At 37.2% G+C, this 23273-nt stretch overlaps 1 protein-coding gene and 1 non-coding gene across 2 annotated transcripts in view; both read left to right on the top strand.

The window, feature by feature from the left end:
* Window positions 1-23273, top strand: part of LOC124159695 (piggyBac transposable element-derived protein 4-like) — a 45063-nt gene that overhangs the window by 4985 nt on the left and 16805 nt on the right. The gene's annotated exons all lie outside the window — the stretch shown is intronic.
* Trnap-cgg lies at window positions 770-841 on the top strand. Its single transcript has one exon. It is a non-coding gene; the product is annotated as a tRNA-Pro (tRNA).

The following is a 23273-nucleotide window of genomic DNA, read 5'->3' as shown; positions in this document are numbered from 1 at the left end:
TGAACACCCCGAAGTAATTGACCAATATGTGCTCTATTCGGTGAAATTGGTAATAAATGAATTACTTAAAAAAAAAAGTATTCTACCTATGAAGGTAAATATCCATGGAGAACTTACGAAGCATTCTGGCAACCTCCCCTCCTGCATGTAATTCCTTTTTTAAATTACAATAAGACATATCCTCTTATATTCTATCTTAAAATTATATTCTATTCCTTCCTCTCCCTCGTTTACCTAACATTCTATCCTCTAACACTGCTTTCGATATCCCCTCCCCCTAACTCGCTCCATAAAAACTTTCTCTCTTCTCCGTATCTCACTTAGAAGGTGCCTCTTATCACCCATCATTCTTTACTACTTGTGAACAATTAGAAGTTTTCTTTACGTGGGTGTAAAGCAATTAAATAACGAAAGATCGTTTGCATATTCCGCTAAGAAAATTTATTTGACACAAGATTGTTACCAGACAGCCCTCATAGCTCATTACTAGAACGCTAATAATACATGTTACTGCATTCCATATTTATCCAAATCTCTCACTTCGGTGTTTATTTAAATCTGATGAAAGATAACTAAACCACGAGGTGTACCAGAGAAAAAAATACATTTTTATACGCCAAGAATGATGAAATTAATGACAGATCGTAATTCCTGCACAACATAAAAGAGATTTGTATAATTTCACTTCTACTGAAACTCTAAGAAGAGCAAAATATTGAGAGATTTTAATTTTCACTGAATAAAGTAAATTGTTCACCCACCATTAAGCGCCTCGTTGGTCTAGGGGTATGATTCTCGCTTCGGGTGCGAGAGGTCCCGGGTTCAAATCCCGGACGAGCCCTTTTTTGCCGGCCTCGGTGGCCGGCTAATCCAGAGGTCGCGGGTTCGAATCTCGTCTGAGTAGATTTTCTCCCATCCAGGACATGGATGTATGTTCGTGTCCATCAACTTAATTGCAATAGAATACTCCATTTGCCGGGTCTACACTAGTAACTTAAGTGACTACTTAAGTTGGCTCTGTATTTAAGTTGGTAGTGTAGGTGTCACCAGCTTCATTTAAGTACACCTCCACTTAAGTCATCTTAGAACCCAACTTAAATTGCGTAGGCAACTGTTTCCGCACGGTTGAAGCTCTTCATGTGTTGTAAATGGCACATAATACCCATCTCACATTATCCCGTTGATTATGTTCTAAGTTGTGCTGTATTGTATGATGTGGTTATTGAGCGTTCTGTTTCGTTAGTTAATTTCTAGTGTTGGGGATATTAATTCGACTAATTTATTTTGTAGTGTTTCTCATATAATTGTTGGTTTTATTTCCGTGAAAACTAATTGCTATGCCTGTTGCTCACGGCGAAACTCGATTTATAAAACTTAGAAACGTTTTAAGGAATTTTAAGACTGACAATGAGACGACGGCAGAGGATCCGGTAAAACAGTTTATTTTCCATGGTGTCATAATCGAAAATAACGTAAACGAATGCACTCGGTAACTTCCCACACACTGTCATTGAAACTATTGCATAGGGTTTTAATGTAAGTCCCAGGGATGCCGAGGGAGATAAGATTTCATTGGACGTGGGAGGAATTAATGGTTGAAATTTAACATCAATGGTTTTAATAAAGCAGTGGAATTTGACTAGCAATAAGTGTTTTTGTTTACGTTATGAATATGTCATTCCACGAAGTCACGCTTAGTAATTCTAAATTCCTCTGACTCCATCACCTCTCGCCATATAGCGTTCCCTCAGGAACTGAAATCGGTCTTTCCTTTTAACCTTCTGAATCCAAAATGGTTAATTCACGGAGTTTGGAAGTTTATTTCAAACAACAGTCGCTTTGGATCAAAGAATCACTAATTGCTCTCCTAGACCTTCATCTGTCAACATAACTGTTTCCCGATATAGACAATCACGGTGCTAAAGTCGACTTAAAGCTCAAGTGTAGCTACCGCACCACATTTAAGATTATATTTAAGTGAAGTCACTTAAGTTAAGTGTGTAGTGTAGACAAGGCAATAGTCCTAAATTCGGTAGACAAATATAGACGAAGTTATTATTATTATTATTATTAAAATTATTGATATCATTAATTCGTGATAAAAAGTACACATGAATATAAATCGATGAGCATCAAAGAAGGACCAGCAAGCACTATGAATCTCCTTTCAAAAAAACCGAATAAACTTCACATGAGCCTATCCCAAAATCTTTCAACATCCTATTCTATGAAGTCAGCCGAAATTGCGATGATAAAATACAACATTGTTCCGTGATGATAATGAGGTATCTTTTAAACACACAGCAAAGTATACTCTTTTATTTGGAAAAAAAGGTAGTCTTCTTTACTCGGTTACCACCTATCAATTTCATCACATTAGACCGTCTTGTGCCTCTACTTGGGTGAATAAACGAGCCGGTATATTTCATATCATTTTCCAATACCTTTCTTCTTAAGATTTGCATTTATTTTGTTGCACATATTTGTATTTTATCATCGCAATTTCGGCTGACTACATAGACTAGGGTGTTGAAAGATTTTGGGATAGGCTCATATGAAGTTTATTCAGTTTTTTTGAAAGGAGATTCATAGTTCTTGCTGGTCCTTTTTTGATGCTTATCGATTTATATTCATGCGTACTTTTCATCACGAATTAATAATATCAATAATTGTAATAATAATAATAATTTCAATTTTTGACCTTGATAATGACACTACGTGTCGAAACAGGGTCGGTACTTCATAAATAAAATTGTGTGGAAGGTTACCATTTTAGTTTATTCTTATTTGCCGGCCTCGGTGGCGGTGGGGTAACGTTCTCGCCTGCCAAACAAGAGGTCGCAGGTTCGAGTCCCGCCTGGGTAGGTTTCCCCGGTCCAGGGCATGGTCGTTTGTGCACGTTTACTTGTTACATTTGTTGAACACCCCGGTGCAAAATGGCCAGTAAGAGCTGTATCCGGTGGTTTGAGAATATAATAAAATAAATAAAATAGATATAAAACATTTCTACCAGATATCGCCGGACGCTGTGAATTATGTTAAGATCAGAAACCCGAAAAAAATAGCTAACCAATAAAATTATATCAATTAGATATACTAATATCCATTCGAAATAAGGTATCTTTAAGTTTTATGTTAAATATTTATCATGCGTTCGTAGTATATTACAAGGTTTATTATGGTATATTAAGCTGGGGCATTGCATTTTAAAATCTACTCAAACATACAAATACAGCTCTAAAAGCTTTCCGCTCGTGCTATAGCCGGAGCAGATCGCTGATCACCCTTTCATCTCATATTTATCAAACTGCATATATTATTCTTGAGGCACTATTACATCTAAAAGGTTTTTAGGTTACTCTACCTTCGCAATGGCAGTCGCCCAAAAGCTTTGTATAAACCCCAATCATAAATCTACGAGCAAACACTTCATACCTATTACCAAAACCAAATGATAATTTATCTAAACGAAGCTTTATTTTTATAGGGCATCTAAATTTACATCTGTTTGCCAAAAACAATAAAAGAGGGTAACAACAAATACAATTTCCAAAACCATGTTAAACTCTGGCTAATTACCAACCAAACCAACCAAATATCTTAGAAGTCATATCTCACAGAAGAATTTTCAAATCATATTCCTTTTTTGATTTTGTTAATTGGATTGAAATTCCAATGTTTTTCTTTACCGCATTTCTACTGAATATTACTTATGCATCAAAAGTTAATTAGGAAGACATTTTTTGTTATTCAATATTTAATTAATAATGTGTTAATCACAGTATTGCGGTTGTTTTCTGAAGGTGATCCCACCAAAAGACAATAACTTACAGCTCCAAAGTAGATATTGTATATAGGATATTTTCGAATTATATAAAGTGCAATAAATGTATTTTATTATTATTGCTATGAATTTCCACTCGAGATAATCGTTATACAATGGCTACTTTATTCAAGCTAAATGTAACAACTGATAAGTAATAAAAAAGTAGAAAACTGAAACTAAACTAATAGGGAAGTAAACTATTATTTCTCTCCGTTGAATTTGGAAAATTAAAATTAAATAAAAACAGAAAGTTTAAAATAAATTATAAATAAAAATAAAAATTTGCTATACATTAACCAAATGAATACTAAGCTAGTAGAACGTAATTTATTCGATGGATTAGGTACGCAAACGACCTCACGTCAAACTTTGTAAACGATAAAAAGTTTTATTTCCTCCACATAACAGAGCGCTCGGCTTAGTCAAATATGTGCTCAGCGAGCTCTTTTCATTACTTTCTGTAAACGAATGCAAATCCACTCCCTCCATAACAGCACAATACAGAAATATGCTCACAAAAGGTTCCTAACGCGCGAGATTTCTGAGAATGAAATTACTTATTTATTTATTAAACCGTGAAAAATCCGACGACCTTGGTGTTCAAACAAACTTTCAATGTCTCGTATATTAAAATTCATGTTTAGAATTCAAAAATAATTCTCCAGTTCTGTTCGTTGAGGATATAAAATAATAATTCATTTCAAAACAAGGGTAACAGGCAATAGCAGGATTAAAGTGAGAACAGGACTGTAGGTCAAGAACGTACTTATTATGACGAAATAAATCAACCTCGTAGGTGAAACGTTAACTAGTCTCGGGTATTTTAAAACGATCGACTATAAACTTGTTCAAGAACTCCAGCGAGACTAGTGTAATGAAATATAATAGTGACAAAATTTAATTATAAATTAATGATATGAGATGCAGTGCAGATATAGATATCGTATGCAGTTTCCGGGTTAAAGAATAAAGCGAATGAAATGCGGCCTCATTCCATCTCTTTTTGCGAAATCCATCATATTACAAAGAGGTAAAAGAGAGCCACATACGTAGTATTCAAAAACTTTTTTCACATCTACACCAGTTTTAAGCGTATAAACATCAATAGAATAAAAAATATTTAAAATCCACATCAATTTTACGCAGCGAATTTTTCCGTTGGTATATAAAACTTCGCACCCTTTTGCGTTACTGTGTAAGAAGTCATTTGTCACGCAATGCTACGAAATAAAATTAAATTTAGAGATTTTCCATCGTGCTAAATATTTATTTATTTAATGCAGTCCAAAAACAGCACGAGACCAATTACGGAGGACTCACAATAACTAGAGAACAATTTACTAATATTACGTAAAATAATATTCCACAGTATTAACAAATAAATAACAAAGAAAGGTGGACTTCACCGGGTGGTGCGAGGAGTAGGGAGAAAATTACGAGAGATGGTGCAAGTTGGATGAAGGATGAAAAAAGAGACAAAAAATTGGAACAAATTTGGAATAGTAGACATTTGGAAGAAAGAAGTCTGAATAGAAAAGAGAGTTAAGAGACAGAAAGGCTAAGGCAGAAAGGCTAAAGTTATTTGAATGACCTATTTCAATCCAACGATAGATTCGAGTAGAATTAATACACCGAATAAATGTCAAACCACATCGTGTTGACTTGAATGGTTTGACAAATTACTTTGGCCAACTTTTGATGACTTCATACTGCCACAGGATAGAGAAGGATAGCACAGGCAAAGATGGTGCTCACCATAAACTTGACGAAAGTGTTTTTTGGAAGGAAAATTGTATTAGAAATATAATTTTTGTTTTTTTTTCCCGGCGAACAATTGCAGTGAAGTTTTCTCGGGTTTCACACCGGGTCAGGTCCTCCATTTCTCCTTCCAACGTTTCGATGAACAACAACTGAAAACGATGGGCGAGTTGTTCATCGAAACGTTGGAAGGAGAAATGGAGGACCTGACCCAGTGTGAAACCCGAGAAAACTTCACTGCAATTGTATTAGAAAGCAAAAAAGTAGTCACTGATCAGAAAATGAGCGTAGCTTGCCATGGAACAGAAACGTGGACACTAAAAAACTAGGGTTAGTGATTAATTTGATTTATATTTAACGGTATAATTTCATCCACTCTTGAAAAATGACATTGATCCATCAAGGATCTTATTTAATGGTCATAATTTTAAAATCACAACAATATCAATGAGTAGGAAGACTTAATTTCACTCCTCACGCGAATGACTGCAGCCGCTACTCCTAATTGCGAGAATAGGGTAGTTTCCTGCATCAAAGAAAACGAAATGCATTGATTGCTATTCGTTACCCACCATTAGGGTTTTCATAACATACAAATTATTTGGTTTTAGAAATCCCGGTTTAAACGAATGGCAATGGTCAATTTTAATTTTTTGAAAAAGGCCAGATTGGCGCCCATGCGATTCCACTCCACGTGACGTCACAGGGACCTATAATAAAAATAGTTATAGTTTCTAAACGAGAGGATAGGAGTTTTACATCGTCTGAGATTACCAATGCATGCATGAGTCTCAGAGCTTAGGGAAACATCTCTTAATACTCACTTATTAAAATTGTCTAAGATCGGAAAGGTTCCTTCGTTTGATAAGGTAGTAATAATCCATATTTAAGCCAAGCCCTACCTGCTAGCAGCCTGCGTCGTATCAGCGCTCAAGCCTCGCCTCAAGGTCACCTCAAAGGGCGGAAGCGGGAACCAGAAATACGTCACACTGACTTTTCCCATCATTCCTACTTAGCCGTCACGTTTTCGCGCGCTTGAAATTTTTCACTTTTCGTTTAATCGCGAAAAATAGATATCGTCATTCGAAAATATATGAGCGTGAAATGCGTACTCCAGGAGTAATAATCTTTCGATTTAGACAATAAAAAAAATAATTGGAAACCACCCTATTGGTACCTCTATGCCCACTGGTACTAAGGGGGGCTGAACATATCATAATAATCCAGACGCGCTATAGTATCTGAATCGCTATCCCAAAAAGCATATAAAAAAACTCATTAATTTAAATTTCGCACGATGTAGTCGTACTGAAAAATGTTGCTGTACCAAGGCTAGGTGCATTACTACTCGTACATTGCATTAGCATTTTTCTGAATTTCATTCCAAGAAGGAAAAATAATACCCCGTGAAAGGTACATACACGAGCAATTTATTGAAACTTTCATAAGAAATCCCGGGAATAATAAACCCGAGGGTCAACATAACGGAATACATTCCATACGATTGAAAAACGCAGCTCAGTTGAGCTACGTCTCCATGAGATTGGCTTCTGAAATCGCTCGAATGCTTCTCCCTGGTCACCTCACATAGCGTCGGATTGACTTTAAAGAAACACTGAAGCGTATTTCCTTTCGAGAACTAGATCAGTAAATGTAGGCAAAAGATGTATCGCAATACCCCACGGCTCCAACGACTAAGAATGAATAAGTTTTCCCGCTAGGGAGATCACTAGAGGTTTTAAATGAGATTTTCTCTTCCATGCGCGAGAGACATAATAATGTCTGAAAACTACTTAATCAAACCAGAAATGTTGTCCAATGCAGAGAAGACAAGATCTAGCGTTCAAGAGTACTTCATAATGAACGGAATACTTATTGATATATATACTTATTGATTTTTATCCACTATCAAGTAATACTATTTTCAATTAGTATAATTATGAAATAGTACACTAATAATTATACCATAATTGTATAATTATTAGAATACAACTATTGCATATCTTAGAATTTCAAATTATAAATACATATATATTTACGAATCGAAACACACAGGGTAAATAGGTACATATTAAATCATGGGCTACATATAATCAGTAAAACCAACGAAGAATTAGCAGACCTACGATTTTCAGGAGAGAGAGTTGTCACAGAACCTCGAATACACGTAACAGCCTCCAAACTGGGAAGAATGCTCTTACTTTCATCTGAGACATAACTTATGGATCAGACACTCCACTTGTGGAGAGGTTGGTTGTAGCTCAAGCCGCCAGATTTTAACGCCGAGATGCCCGGCTAGAATTTCTATCAAGAATCCCTCTCCAGTAATTACGAGTACCAAAGGAAACTAATTGCTCGCGCTAGCGGTGGAGAGTGATACGATCCGGCTTAAATCTGCTTCTAAAAGGTGATTCATTCTGAGGTTTCCGAGTCGATCGATGGCTATTTAGCAGAACGGCCTCCGCCGTGGATATGCAAACGTAGGACGGTCTCGAATATCATTCCAAACGGCATTAATGATGGGTGAAATGCCAAAAAACAAAAGTGCTTCGTATGAATTGAAAATCTGCGTAAAATATCAGCGTCAATTAACAAAAGACTTTCCGAGAGAAATCGGAGCATGAAATCCCAATAATAGAAGGGGGCCTTAATGGTCTCTCTACATTTAAGCACACAGAGAAACACGTGGTGAAATTCCACTTTATGTTCTTTTCAGTATAGGGAAGTGCACTAATTTATTTATTGCCGAATTTGAAAGTTTAGCCTAAAAAGAAATATTAGTGTAGTCGCTTTTATTTCCTGCATCTGGGGTATGCAAAACGTTTGAATTTTCTGTATGTATTTAAAACGTTTTGAAAGTCGGAAAATTTCATGTAGCGCTGAAACACAGTGCCTCCATCTTGATTGAGATGTGACCTCACAAGGCAGTGCACGCAGTGGAGTATCGCTGTATTCCGTCGCCTTCTTTAGCGTGGCGAGAGTTTCCGGGAATCAGGGGAGTTTGCTTCCCAGAAATGTCGGCTAGTACGGAAAATATGAATTCAAAAAAGAATTATAAATGATTTTTTGCTCCAAATTGCACCTCGACGTCGAAAAGAAAGCCAAGAGAAGATATTCATCCCCGTGCCTATAGCACAAGCCATACGGAATAAATGGTTCAAGGCTGCTCCTGACTATTACCTATCGATGATATTCTGTTTTGAAGATCATTTTAAGGTATTGTAAGATCTAATTGATATTTATATTATAATAATTTAATAGGTACCTCATTCATATCAGAAAGTGTGCTGAGTTAAAATATAGCATCTCCCGCGTAGACCTATGTAATGTGTAAACTGAAAGTAGTTTGCTTAAAGAATTATGCCCTTTTTGAATTTTCTTACATATTTGTACAAATAAAGTTCCAAATTCCAAAATTCTTTCAATAAAAAAGTCTTTCAAATTAACCGATTTGTTTTCGTCTGCAGATGGAAGAAGAATTCGAAAATTTTATGCAATACACATTGATGGGAGGTAATATTAAGCTCAGGGCCAAAGTTGGAACAATTCCCAAGATATTTGACAACCAAAGTGACAGGAAGAGAGCTAGGAAACTCAAACCAAAGTCGTCCATAGAGAATGCCACAGAAAAATGGTGATAAAGGATCTGATCATCGAGGAAAATGTTATTGAAAATGTCCCTTAGGATTTGTGCGTAACCAATCGTATTGTCACCGTAAAATTCCCTGGTATTGCAGTAAACATACATAATTAATTAATAATAAGTCCGCAATAACTTAATATTGCGGCAGTATCTACGAAATTACATAGGATAAGGTGTTGATACAAAATCACTCACCACTTAGCCTAAATGCCTCGCATTTCAGGAGCGTTAAACCTGTCCTCCTTTTTCAAAAATTCAGTGACCATAAATACATCAAGATTTGGTAAATCGTTGGAATTTTCCTTATCCCAACCGAGATTAACTTTTCTTGAACCCATCCTGGACCGCGAACCACAGCAATAACCAGCCAACAAATTCTATTTGCGAAGGGCGAACGTTCCGACCGGCGTGAATACATACGCAACGAATAAGTCTTGCAGCAAACGTCTGAAATAGTTTGACTCACTTCTTACAAAAAAATGTTTTGGCATGATAAAAGGCATTGTGCCAAAATATACCCAGCGGAAATTAAATACCGTCATCTATTTATTAAAGATTCAATGTGCTATTCGCACTACTCTTTCCAAACTTGAAGTTGACCCGTAAATGAATATTAATATATTACGCAATCATAGAGGTGATCAATTAATCCCACAACTACTGGAACTGTTGGACGATGAATGCCACCAAGACAAAATTTCATTCCAAAGCCCGTGTTTGGCTCCCGTGCTGCATCTCCTATCTTGCCATCTGGCATTCACAATCGTATCATCATTGACGCTATATTTCCTCGATGCATCACAGCGTGTGAGAGATGCATTGTGTTCCATAGAGCGGTGCTCTTTACAAGGGCGATAAATCACAGCCTCATTCGTCAGAATTCATTCGTGAATGTGGTGAGATGGAATAATTTATCATTCCCACGCAGGAATATTTATGTTCCATGAGCTATTAAGAGCCCATTCTGTGAATTTCCTACGCACGACTTCCCAAAGATACCTTCTCTAATTGCAAGATAAATGATGAAGCTAGCATATATTTTACGGAAAACATTACAAGTATAAAAATTGCCGTATCATCCTACAAATCAATCAATTAATTAATCAATTAAAGCAATTAAAAATATATTATACAGTTTGATTAAATATAATATACTATAATAATATTTAACATGATATAGCTTAATTCACAAAGAAAAATACATGCAATATAAAAAATAATTATCTTTGTATTTAGCAAATTATTCAAGTGTTTTGTCAACTAATTAGTTTTTAAGCTTCCTTTTCACACAAACAACGCTTTAAACGACAACGGTGCGTATGCGTCATTTCATTTTCATTGTTTTTGTAAGCTAACTGGTTGGGGCGAGAAAGGGCTCACCGAAACAGTGAAAGTGTACCTACGCACCTTCGGCAAGTTCATGAATCGTGATATTAAATATTTCATATGATTTAAATACATCGGACGTATTATTATTTCAAATGAATTATGCTTCTCATGTTACGCTTGTTGACTCTCAATTACAAAATTGACATTACCATAAAACTAATAAATCTTCGACTTTGCTCTGCTTACGATAAAAAATAATTTCTCAGTAGTTGCCTTAGAGAAAATGGTTCGATTGCAAAAGCTAATCCGAACCAATGCTTTAAAGTTATTGCTAATTGTAGTACAGCTAAAGACCCAAAAAGGTCTTCGATCACATGCAAAAAGTGCGATGTGGCGTTGTGCCTGGAATGTTTTTATCCATTCCACACAAAAGATAAATGAAGCTATTGTATATTATTTGTTTCCTTTCTTAAGTTCAAGTGTTAATTTCAAAATGTTTGTAGTTTTTAAGCGGTCCTGAATTTTCTTTGCAGTGTGTAATGAATTTAAAAAATAATGTTTTGAATTTGCCTTCGATGTGCACTTTTAATGCTGTTTAAGTGTAAAATTTAAATGTTCACCATGATTCGTTGTTCTTAGGGTTTACATAATAATTCTGAGGATATACAAAATTATTAAAATAATTCAAAAACCTATCATTAAATTTCATTTGAGGCTTGGAAAATTAAGTGGTCGAATAAGCAACCTGCGACCTATACAGACTAGTATAGAACTAAGGGCAAAGGTTTGGCCCTAAGTGGTCGCTGGTCGAAATATCGACCACCACATTTTCTTGCTAAAAAAATTTTTTTCGAGCAAACAAAGTAACAAACCTCAAAACATTCGGCATTATCATCATGAATAAACCAAAAAAAGATTTTTTTTAAACAAAAAATAGTTCTGCCCTATAAAGGGTTAATAGAATATAAATATCTTAAAAATAAAATAAGTGTTTAAAGGGATGGAGAGACGTCATGTCTAATTAAAAGATCATAGCCCGTTAAAACTCTTGATTCATACAAGAAACACGATCATTCTGCAACATTGTAAAAAAGGGCCATTGAAAAAGCTGATATGAGGATAGCGTCGATTTAACGTACGATCCGCCGAAGGTTCTAAAAGATGATATATCGAAAGTTCGACGACATGTTAACTCATGAGTGACGAACCCTATACAACAGCCATCAACAACAGCGAAAGAATATATGTGCACACAAATATCACGGGAATATTATTCCGTCGAAAGGGGAGGGGGATTCGATATGGGAGTCGGAAGCAAATTTCCTTTCCGATGGGAAATTCTGAAAAACAGAACGGAAAAATTGGCGTCGGCACACGGGGAGTTGGAAAATACATGCACACAATGAAGGGAAAAATATGGAGGATAAAAATCACAATGCCGGGAGAGAGAGAGAGGAAAAAAAAGAAAAAAAAACATTTATCCTTTTGGGGTTTCTGAGGGGAGGGAGGGAGGGAGGGATGAGAGGTGGCAATCCAATTTCGTTTTTCAACAGGCCTTTTCGCCTGTCCACCTCCCTCTCTCTCTCTCTCTCACGTCGATGAATAAAGCAGGCGATCACTCCGTGCGAGGACTGCTGCGAAAAGGAGGCAGGAAATAAAAAGAGTTAGGGGGCGGAGGGGGGGGGGGAATCAGATTATCTGGACCGGTCCACTATTTTCGCGAGGGAAACGCACCCGACGATCAAAAACGCATCCTATCGCTCGCAGAGGTATAAAATATTAGATATAGTCGAATGTAATGGAGGCAATATCAAGCCATCAAAAACAAAGACCACCTATTTTACTTCCAAACGGATTGGGATAGGAATTAGTTTTTACCTAATGGAATAAAAGGTATAAATAATGAATTAAACCGATTCAGGCACGATATGGTGGAAGACAGACTTATTGAAATAAGAGGTAGTTGCTCTTTTGCACAGTTTTTTCAATGCGTACGACGCGTTTCGGCTCGTAAAGCCAGAGAAGTCTTATACTAGATGATGGCCCAGTGAGCCAGAATGCGTATTAGGTATTTAAATAATTGTGGAAAAGAGCAACTACATTAATAATGAGTTGGCAATAATTATGCAGAACAAACATATTAATTGGACCTACGAATTCAAAACGGCCCTAGTCCGCTCGATAGGAAAGTGGAAAAAAGAGTTTTCGGGTCAAATATTTTGGGGCTACTTTAACGTTGCTCCGGCATTTTTTCTATTAGTGGATATTACATATCTATTCACGGGAAAAAGTCGTAGTGAAGGCTCTGGTAGCTTTTGAAAGGTGTTCAGGAGGAGAGTTGGTATAAAAAAATTAGCTGAATGGACGATTCGCAATAGGAACTCATGGCTTCAACATCCATTATGCGTCAACGACCCATATCCTAACACCCCCTGCCAAACGCCTATTGAGACGGCGAGCGGGATCGTGCATAAATTTATTTAGAGGTTATCTGCGTACCAAAGGATAAGGAGATCGCAAGAGTGGTAAACAAGTGCCCCTGATTAAATTTACGGTACAGATGAATAAGAAAGCGAAAGAAAAGACCGAAGAGAGTGTGAAAGATTAGCTCATTAATATAAAGCCCCATCAATCCAATGCATTCCAAAAACATGCATACAATGAAATTTCTACATAACAAATATGACTATTTGAAGATAAATATGCATTTATATTCATTAACCTATAATTTTAACAACTATTATGAAGAAACTACAAGAAATAAACACTAAATAAAGATTGCAGGATAAAATATAAAAGAATTTTATCCGGAATTGTGATAGTAAAATAAAAATATTACATATTCATTTTTTCTAACGCATGGAGACGCGTCTTTATAACTTAAGCAGCTATAAGAGAGACGATGAAGGATGATATGGATAGCAGGAAGAAGGATTCTCATGATTAGTTCAATGGCGTCGGAGAATGTACATAATCAGTTTCTAGTGCAAAAAAAATAGGATATCATTTCATGAGTCTATTGGGTACGTACCGCCGACGGGTGCCCCGTTTATATGACCTTTTGTGCCTAGTAACCAGAGAAACCTCATAGTGGTTTTTCCATTGAGTTCGGCTCTTTGAGATTATTCTTAAATAAGCGGCTGTCCCCAATAGCGCCAGGCAAACTAGGTAGAATCTGGGATATTACATTCGCTAGCTTCTTCATACCTCATGGCAATATTAAATTTGGGGGTTTTGGTGCAAGCTGCATCTTTTGGTTTCCGCGAAGCCACCCCTCTGCTCGCATTTATCTACGGGGACTACATCGAGGAGGACATAGGAGAAGCTTTGTTTATGTTACCACTTGGGTCACATTTTAATCTAATTTTTAAAAAATGCCCGTAGAACGGCGATGAGCGCAGAACGACCCATTTATTTTCAATATTTACAATAGAGTATTTCCCATCGCGAGGAGTATCATATGAATTGAGACGCCAAGCGGGATTGTATGTAAATGTTATGTAGATAGAAATGATATATTATACAGGTTATATCTGCGTGTGGAGGAACAATCAGGCAGTGATAATGGTAAAGTAAGGCCTGGAATTGCATTGAAAAATTATGCTATGGTATTTGGAGGAGGCGGCCGACAGCTGAGGTCATATGCGCCATGAGGGAAGGATGAGGAAGGAAGGGTGGATAGAAACCCGGCGTCGGCATTAGCACGCTCTTAACGAAAGGCGCGAAAGGGACCACGGCTTAACGTCCCATCCGACGGACGGGGTGTTGCGCTTGTAATGTCCTCCACATTGCATTCAGGCAGGGATCGGGATCTCTGTATTTTCTCTGCCACCGCCGGGAGAAAAATTATGCACTTGATGCATTATATCATCTTTAATGTACATTTTTACAAAAATCCCTAACTAAAGCTTACTATACCCAGTGAGATTCGTATAATCTATCCTCAGCGCCGAAAGTGGAGACTTTTGAATCCCATTTTAATGCATATACTCTGAGTTTATTCCTTGAAACGTGGCTATTGTTTAGTTGCATCTGGAGTCGTACTTAGAGGTTGATCTGGCGGTGCTGTTCGAGTTATGATTAACGTTTTTTTTAAGTGAATGTGCTGTTGTGACTGTCAGTGGCAGTAATACCTTAGAGCTCTACGTGGAGTTGATCGGGACACGACATTGCCAAGCCGTCAACAGGCCGCCAGCTAATAAGAAAAATCGCGCAAAAGATGCAAAAAGTATGAAGCCACTAACATTTTGAGTATGTTCAACCGATTCAGGCGTGGTATAGTGGCAGTGCGACATAATGAAATAATAGGTAGTTACACCTTTCCATAATTATTTAATGCGTACGACACGTTTCGACTCACAGAGTCATAATCAATGTACAATAATAATAGAACTTGTTACATAGCTGATATTGCTGTGCCACTGTCGCATAACATCGATAAAGACAAGAGCCGTAAAAATAAATAAGTACCTAGAATTGGCAATAGAAATAAAAAGAATATGGAATATGGAACAGTTTTAAATATCTCCAATTATCATATCTGCTACCTGTACCATCCCAAAAAATATACAAAACAGTTTTAAAATACTCAACCTTCATTCAAATACATACATCAAAATGCAAAAGGGTGTAATAATTTCAACCTGCCATAACACGAGAAAATTTCTCAATGCAATAGAACAGTAAAGAGTTACCTTGGTGAGAACCCGTGCTCTTTACAATAAAACAACTTAGTGAAAAACGAAAAATTTAAGGAAAAAAGATAATAAATTTATCAATGATAATAATAACATGTCTTTATTCGGGCGAGGTTGAGACTAATCAGTCCCCTCTTGTGGAAAATTGCAATTACCTTTTGTATCAATCAATCGAGCTTCCACTATATCACTCCTAAATCGGTTGAACTTTTCAAAATATTGTAGGTTCATATTTTTTTAATCTGTTACGCATTTTGTCGTATTCACAGGCTTCTTGGCATTTTTGTCTCCCGATCAACTCCACGTAGCGTCGTATGAATAAAATAAAGGTGGGGGTGTGAAACTACCTTTTACTTCAACACTAACATTTTCATTCACGGAAATCAAGGAGCCCTAGACTAATCAGCAGATGTTTTGAAATTCGGCACGTTTCAAGAAAAAGGCGTAGGTATGGGTAGTTTAAGGAATCTGAACAGCCGTCTGGATGGACCCCTCTCTCTCCCCTTGGGAGGACAGCCGAAGGGAAGCCAACGGAAGGGAGAATTGAATTCAGGAAAATTGAACGGATGGGAATGAGAGAGAGAGATGAAATATCTCCAAACTTTGTGATGCATTGCTGCGAGTTCCCACACAGAGATAAAGCACACGGAGAAAGGGAGAGATAGCATAGCATTGGGGATAAATATTAACGAAGGGAATGAAAGATAAATGAAACATCCTTCCCACCCTAAAGCTAAAAGATAAATCAAATGCTTACGTTTTTAAATTCGTTCACGCAAGCTCCCAGCACATATTTTTATTTCCCGTTTCTCCCGCTGGCGGAGCCACTGAATTACTTACAAAGCCTCTCCTCCCCTCCCCCTCCCCTCACCACCGCATTTAAATACGGCTCATACTCCGAGGGCTAATGACTCTCCGGCGTTATTCTTTTCAATTCCACATAAATGCACTCAGAGAGAGAGACAGAGTCGTAACCAAGTGAAGTTTAAAAATAAAAAAAAGAGGTCGAATTTTTTTTGCGACACCTGACGGATAAACTAATAGTTCCCGTTTCGACGTTGATTCGAGTTTCGTGCCACGAATTGATTTCAGTGGAACGGTGACGAAATAATTAGATCACGATTATTCGCCGATTTGAAGAGAAATGATTGTCATCGGTAACAATTGAGGCGGGGGGGGGGGGGGGTGAAAAAAATAAAACGATTGATCATTCTCAGCCAGCCAATCATTGGATGCAGTCTTACCCTGAGAATTATTTTAATCGTGATTAAATATTTTTATAACGAGATGCAAGGGGACGATTACAGATGAACTATATACGAAAGCGTAGTTGGAAGTGTGGGTGGATACTCACCAACCATTTAATAGGAAAGAAATTCGGGGAGGTAGGGGTTAATATGGACGGGGCACACTTTAAACCTTTTCTCCCAAGCATTTTCGGGGGAGGGGGTAGTTGGACCCTATGACCCCCTCCGATTTCTACGGCCTTGCTTTTCCAATGCCGTATATATGTCCTACGTTAAAAATAAACGATTTCATCATTCGAAGAAAGAAGAATGAAAAAAATTATCATTTTCATACAACCAACAATTAATTGGAAGTCTTACCTTGAAAATAAAATTAATCGTGATTAAATACTCTTACAACGAACTGCAAGGAGACAATTACAGACAAAATTATATACGATAGTATAACTGGGTGTGTGAGTGGATAGTCACCAACCACTTACGAAAGTAATTCGGGGAGGGAAGGGTTGATTTGAAGGTGTCAAAACCTTATCTCACACTTAAAACCTTGTTTCCCCAGCATTTTCTGGGGATTTGTACCCCACGCCTCACCCACCCTGCCCCCCAATCTTAAAGGTCTTGATTTTTCAACGCTGTAGAGATTGTCTAGCGGTAGAAATAATAGTTTTCACCATTCGTAGATATAAGAATGAAAAAAACCCATAGGCATTCGATTTGACTGATAATAAGTATAAGGAAACAAGCTAGAAAACAACGACTTCAAAAATTATCTAAGATTTTTCTAATGATGCGTAAGCAACAAATATTAACACGACGTCTACGAAGGTCATGAGTTAATCTATCAATAATTCCGCCATCGATTTTGAGGTTAAGAACCAAGGGATCGAATGACAATAGATAACAGAGTCCTCTGAGTTGCAGCTCTCTATACTACTCCCTCCCTCAACTATATGGTGTTTTATCGGCAATAAAGGACTCCGACAGGTAAGATTTTATTGCACCATCTCTTATCACTAAACCACACTAAACCAAACTACTTTCCCAATGCATTTCTCGACCAGTTTCACGTCTACAATTTCGAACTAGATATCTAGCTCATCCCATAATAAGCCATCAGCAAACTGCTTACATCTCCCACTAAGGGGCAAATTCATCCCATCTCATACGACGGGATAACATCATACTTCAGGATTTCATCAATAATAGATGCATAAGCCCGAGGCCCATCAGCCTTTTCGATTGCTACCACCAAATTTAAGATGTACGTTGCAATCGAGCAAAAGTTCGGGCAGATTTAGAATGAATGCGTATTCAAATTCAACGCAGATTATTTGCTTTTTAGATATATTTAGACCACTGTTACATAATTGGGATAAGGTGGGCTATCAATGGGTCACTGATTTTCAGTATTAAGCGAGCCTCTTTGAACGTATCATTCATCCGTCATCTGTAATTGGCGAGAATTCTATCATTAGTGTATTCAAGATACACGTATAAAGTTTACTATGAGATAATTAAGTGTTCCTCAGGCTTCCGATAGCATTCGGAAATTTCTCCTTTACGGATGCACTATTCTCCGCCACGATTTATAGAAATCATATAATATATAACAAAACATATAATCGCCAATGTCGGTATCGATTGCGGCGGTGTGAAGTCTTTGCCTGCCAAACCGTGATCGTGGGTTCGAGTCCCGCCTCGGTAGGTTGTCTATATCCAGGGAACGGATGTTCTTGTACATTTACTTGTTAAATGTTATGAAAACCCAGATGTTACGGCCAAATAACGCTGTTTTCGGTGGTGTGGAAATGAATAAAATTAAAATATGCATAAACAAGGTCGTAACCAAGAAGAATAAAGATAAAAAAATTTAAAATGTTACAGTTATGAACAGGAACAATGGGGGCAGAAATTGGAACCAATTTTTTTAGGTTACATATAAAATTAATTTTTTATGCTTCAGAAACTTACATTTTATGATCAAGGAGAAGCTACGAAACTCCAGAAATGTTATCGAAGAATTTAAAAGCATGGCGGAATATTCCTGGAAACGTGAGTCCTAGGGGTAATCACCGATATCGAAGGAAGTGATCCAATCGCTGTTCAGGACGACCACAAGGTCAATAAAAGGAGAAGATGGATCCCTGGCGCGGCAGACTAAACAGTGAATAATTCAGCAAAAACTCTGCCTCCGAACACTCCCTAATTATTCATCATTCGTTCCAACGTTTGAAAAGCAAGGAACAAGAGACCTATAACTCTCTTTTAAAAATCTTTCACGAAGGCTACATGGGAAATAATGAAAAAACCTTATTTTTTCTTCTACTGCGCTTCGGGATTCTTTTGTCTTTTCGCAAAAAAGTACGCACGCCCGTTTGAAGAGCCAACCATTTTCCTCAAAACTAAGTCGATGGAAAGATGTCGGTGAAAAAAGAAGAAGCCGTTGAAATTAGGCAGGGAACCGAAGGGAAAGATTGAATTTCTAGCGTGTTAGCGTATTGAATCGGCAATTGTTTTTACTTTAGGAGCTGAAACAACACGAGATATAATACTTGAATGAAGGGAAGGAAAAAACAGTCCTTCCCATCTCGACGAGAAGCCGAATTAACCCTAATACGGGCAACATATTTTTCTGACGTGATCGGGCAAGGTGAGTCCAAAGGACTCTTTTAACTTTTGCTTTTAATTTAAACTATTAAACTGTGAAAAATATTACTTTTCACATCAATTTGTACATATTGTGCACCTTAGAATCCTTTAATATAAAATTGATTATTATTTGTTTAGCAAAAGTTTTACATTACTTATTAATTTCATACATAGTCAAAAAGCGAGTACAGTGGACTCTTTTGACTAACTGTTTCTGTATTCACTACATAAAACACCAAATATTTATCGTTACATGTACGTAGTGATAATTTTACATTACTTTGACAATTCAAACCAAATATTTGTAAAATGCACATTACTTTTTACATTTCGTGCAAACAGACTCACCTTGCCCGGATTTGTGGGAATTCAGGGAAAAAAATTATGTCTAAGTTACTTTGATTCGTAAAAAAGTTTGAATTGCTCTAATTTATAGGAAATGTACCATTAGAATAAGTAAAAAAATTACAACATGCTGACAATTCAATAACACAATAAAATTCTCAAAAATGTGATGCGATGAGTCCAAGAGACTCACCTTGCCCGTATTAGGGTTAAAAAAAAGAGATAAAGTCTAAAACACAAGCACACACATACACGTTTACATGCGCACACTTCAAGGAAGGCGATGGGATTACCGTAATTTTTTTCTCTCGTGACGAAGATTGAGACGAAAAAGGGGAGGATGGAGGAGTTGTTTAAGATGCTGTAGAGATGAAAGAAGAAAAGAAATGTTTGCCGAGGGAATTGAAGGAATGGTAATATTCTGGAAGGGCGGAGAGAAACTCTCCTTCGCTCCCACCGCTCCACATCTTCTTGCTTATAAGTTCCATAAAGTCTCGAGTTGCATTATTTGTGACAAAAAAAGAATACGAGCGGAAGTTTTTTCTTCTCGTGGAAGGGATCCTCCAACAACGTCTCCGGTAAGTTTTCTGAGCGGAATGGCGGGGAAGGAAGTGTTGGGTACAAGCTAAGGGTCTAAGGAACAAGCTACTACTTGAAATGTACAAAAACCATTCACGTCTACATATTACATTAAAATCCACACACAAAGTGTCAGACAGGGAGAGAATTGGAATTTTGAGGCTTTTGATAATACAGAGTAAAGGATAAAACGGCATGAAGTAAAAAAATAGTCATGAAATATACAATATTGTTACGGGTTCACACTAAATTAAGCTGTCGACACCTGAGAATTATAACAGCACTTTATTTAAAACGCTTAAACGAACGATACCCTATAATAACTCATTAACTTCCATGAAACGAATCAATATAAACAACAGCCTGTCACTCAGCGTCGCCCACATCACACAGGCGTCGCTACAATATTAAATGGTATAATCCCCATTTTATCACTCAACGCGAATACTGTAAACGAGTTTTCAACTCTCGACTCGATTAGTTTGTCTTATTTTGAGCGATACAAAATTTATGTAGGACTTCTCTTTTTCCCGGCGAATGATGACAGTAAATTGCTCTCAGGATTTCTTACCGTGTCCACGGAAATATAATCAGTTCTTTCCCGGCAAAACGTTTTCCAAAAATATGCTAGGCATTATCTATCGATCTTAAGGCCTGTATACACGATAAATTAACACGTAAGAGATAATGTACGTTCACGTGAATGATTTTGGTGGACCGGAACGGAACATGTACGAATGCATGAACCAAATTAGAACAGGTTCTATTTTCTGTGCATGCATTCGCACAAGTTGGGTGGTTAAACGGTGCATTTTGGCATTCATTCTCGCGTTCATACATTTACACATTAACCCGTACGTGTTAATGTACCGTGTAAACAGGCCTTTGGGATCAATTTCCTCATTCAAGCGGAATGTTTTCTAGATGAAATCAGATACTAGATACTATTTTTTTAAATAATGCCCCTCTTTTCCCTTAAGCACATATGCTATTCCATACTGTCATTTACCTGTATTTTCCCTTCTTATGTCTTGAACGTTTCCTTCAAAGCATTCATTATTCTCAACTCAATCCATCCAATTTTATTTTCTGCTCCACAAGTCCATCAGGTTTCTCTCTGCTATCGAGATCACTTTTCTGTCTTCATAAATTCTTATTACTCCCAATCAAAACGGAATCAGCGGCGTTTTCGGAGGACCTTTCAACCTCTGACACTCATCCCATCCATGGCATTTAGAGTAAATTCATTTTAAATGGTACCAGATAAGCATAAATATGCCCACATGGAATACATATAAATGAAGACATCCAATATCGCGCCCCACAGACAACTTTACGGATTAATTGGGTTCTTGCCTTTGTTTCAGGAGAAGCCAGCTATGTTCCAAGATCCATGACCGTGGTTATTCAAAGCGGAAGGTAGTTACACTTTTTGCACGCCTCGACTATGTAATGATACATGCAGTTACTTTAACTGGCGACGGTAATGATGCGTCGATAATACTTAACCGATATGATTAATTTTTACCTCGTTCAGTCAATATTTTCGAGAGTATCTCATTAAGACAGAGTTACTAAGTAAACTTTTCGACTTTCACCCTGAACAGCGATAATACCCTTTGTGTAGCATATGCAATTCCATAACCATACCAGCATAGAGCGAATCGCTGTAGTAACCCGGTATTCTTCCAACTATACTAAAATATTTCCTTGACGTCCGATCAATTGCATCGTCATGCATATAATTAAAGGATACTTCAAGCGATTGTCTGATGAATAACTTTCAAGTTGTGATCTACTACTACGGTCTGCCGTCAAACATGTTCTAAATAGTGGCTGGGAACATATTACTACTTACCTCAATTGCCACTATTCGTTATCGCAAATAATAGAATCGTCAGGCCGATTAAAAAATGCTAACATTGCATTGCCCTCTTTGTGTAACATGAGTATTATTTTTATCGATAGATCCATGTAAAATGTAGTGGAAAATGTTCATTACTATAATACTTGAAGCAATGATCATGGCCTAAATATTTGAGTACTTATCCACGGTTTCACTAAACACTCGATGCATTTTAACGCATAAGAGATATATTCAGGAGAAGGAGAATATTAAATTTTTTAATTTATTAACAATCTTATGCTGATTCATTGATTCAAAACAAGTTTTGCGTGAATTAAAATTGTGAAAAATACTTCGAGCATTCCAATTAGTGAGATTTAATATATACAGATGCCATTTAACTAATAAAATCTTTTGATTTATTTACCTATGCAGTCCAAAAACAGCACAAGGCCAATTACATAACAGACTCATATTGGTAAGGAAAACGATTAAAAAATAGTAAACAAAACGCAAAAAACAATGAGCGAAAAAATATTCAACAGCATTGTCAAATAGAAAGCAAAGAATGCTATCATTCATAGGCTTTATTAAAACAAATTATGAGAAAATAACAATTTAGAAAAGCGATTAAAGTTATTCAATCATCGACTGTTAATATCTGAGTATGTCATCTTCGAAAGCAAACCTTTTCCTACACCAAACTAAGAGAAAATTTTTGTTTTGAATAGTGCAGTCACGGCGGAACCCACTCAATGCCTTCCTTCCTTCGCTTTTCCTTTATTCCTCCGATCCATAATTTGAAGCCGATAGAGAGAGTTTTCATCTCCGAGCCGGGACCTCCATCGAAGCCGACCCCGTTCTCACGTCATCTTTTCCTCTCGCCAGGGACCGCCACGGCTGCTTGCTGCTCCCCCTCCGCAAGAGCACCAATATTAGGTTGGAGGATACTCAACCCAGCCACAAGAATTGTAGTCGCTCCGCGCGCATTATATATTTTCTCCAAAAATCGCCACTCACAGCACTACCAGTCATCTATATCCACTTTTCAGGAGGAAATACACGGCATTAAAATGTAACTAAGCCAATAAATCATATAATCCACACATTCAACGCATGCGAGACGATTGTCAACTAAAAAGGAACACTTCCACGACCAGGGGAGTAGTTAGGACGATGTGTTGGGGCGTGGACGGATAATGAGGGGGGCACGACCCGAGAGTTAAAGGGGGTGAAACCTCCTCTAGGAAATTGTGAACATTCTTATCTCCAGAAATTAAATTTTATGCTATTTTGGCACTTAAAATTACACAATTGATGGGTCGTCGGGGAGCTGTTTTGCTAAAGCATATTG

This window comes from Ischnura elegans, chromosome 5, assembly GCF_921293095.1.
Source record: "Ischnura elegans chromosome 5, ioIscEleg1.1, whole genome shotgun sequence".
In the NCBI taxonomy this organism is placed as follows: Eukaryota; Metazoa; Arthropoda; class Insecta; order Odonata; family Coenagrionidae; genus Ischnura; species Ischnura elegans.
The sequence above is the reverse complement of the archived record's forward strand: the minus strand, read 5'-3'. Positions and strand labels throughout refer to the sequence as shown.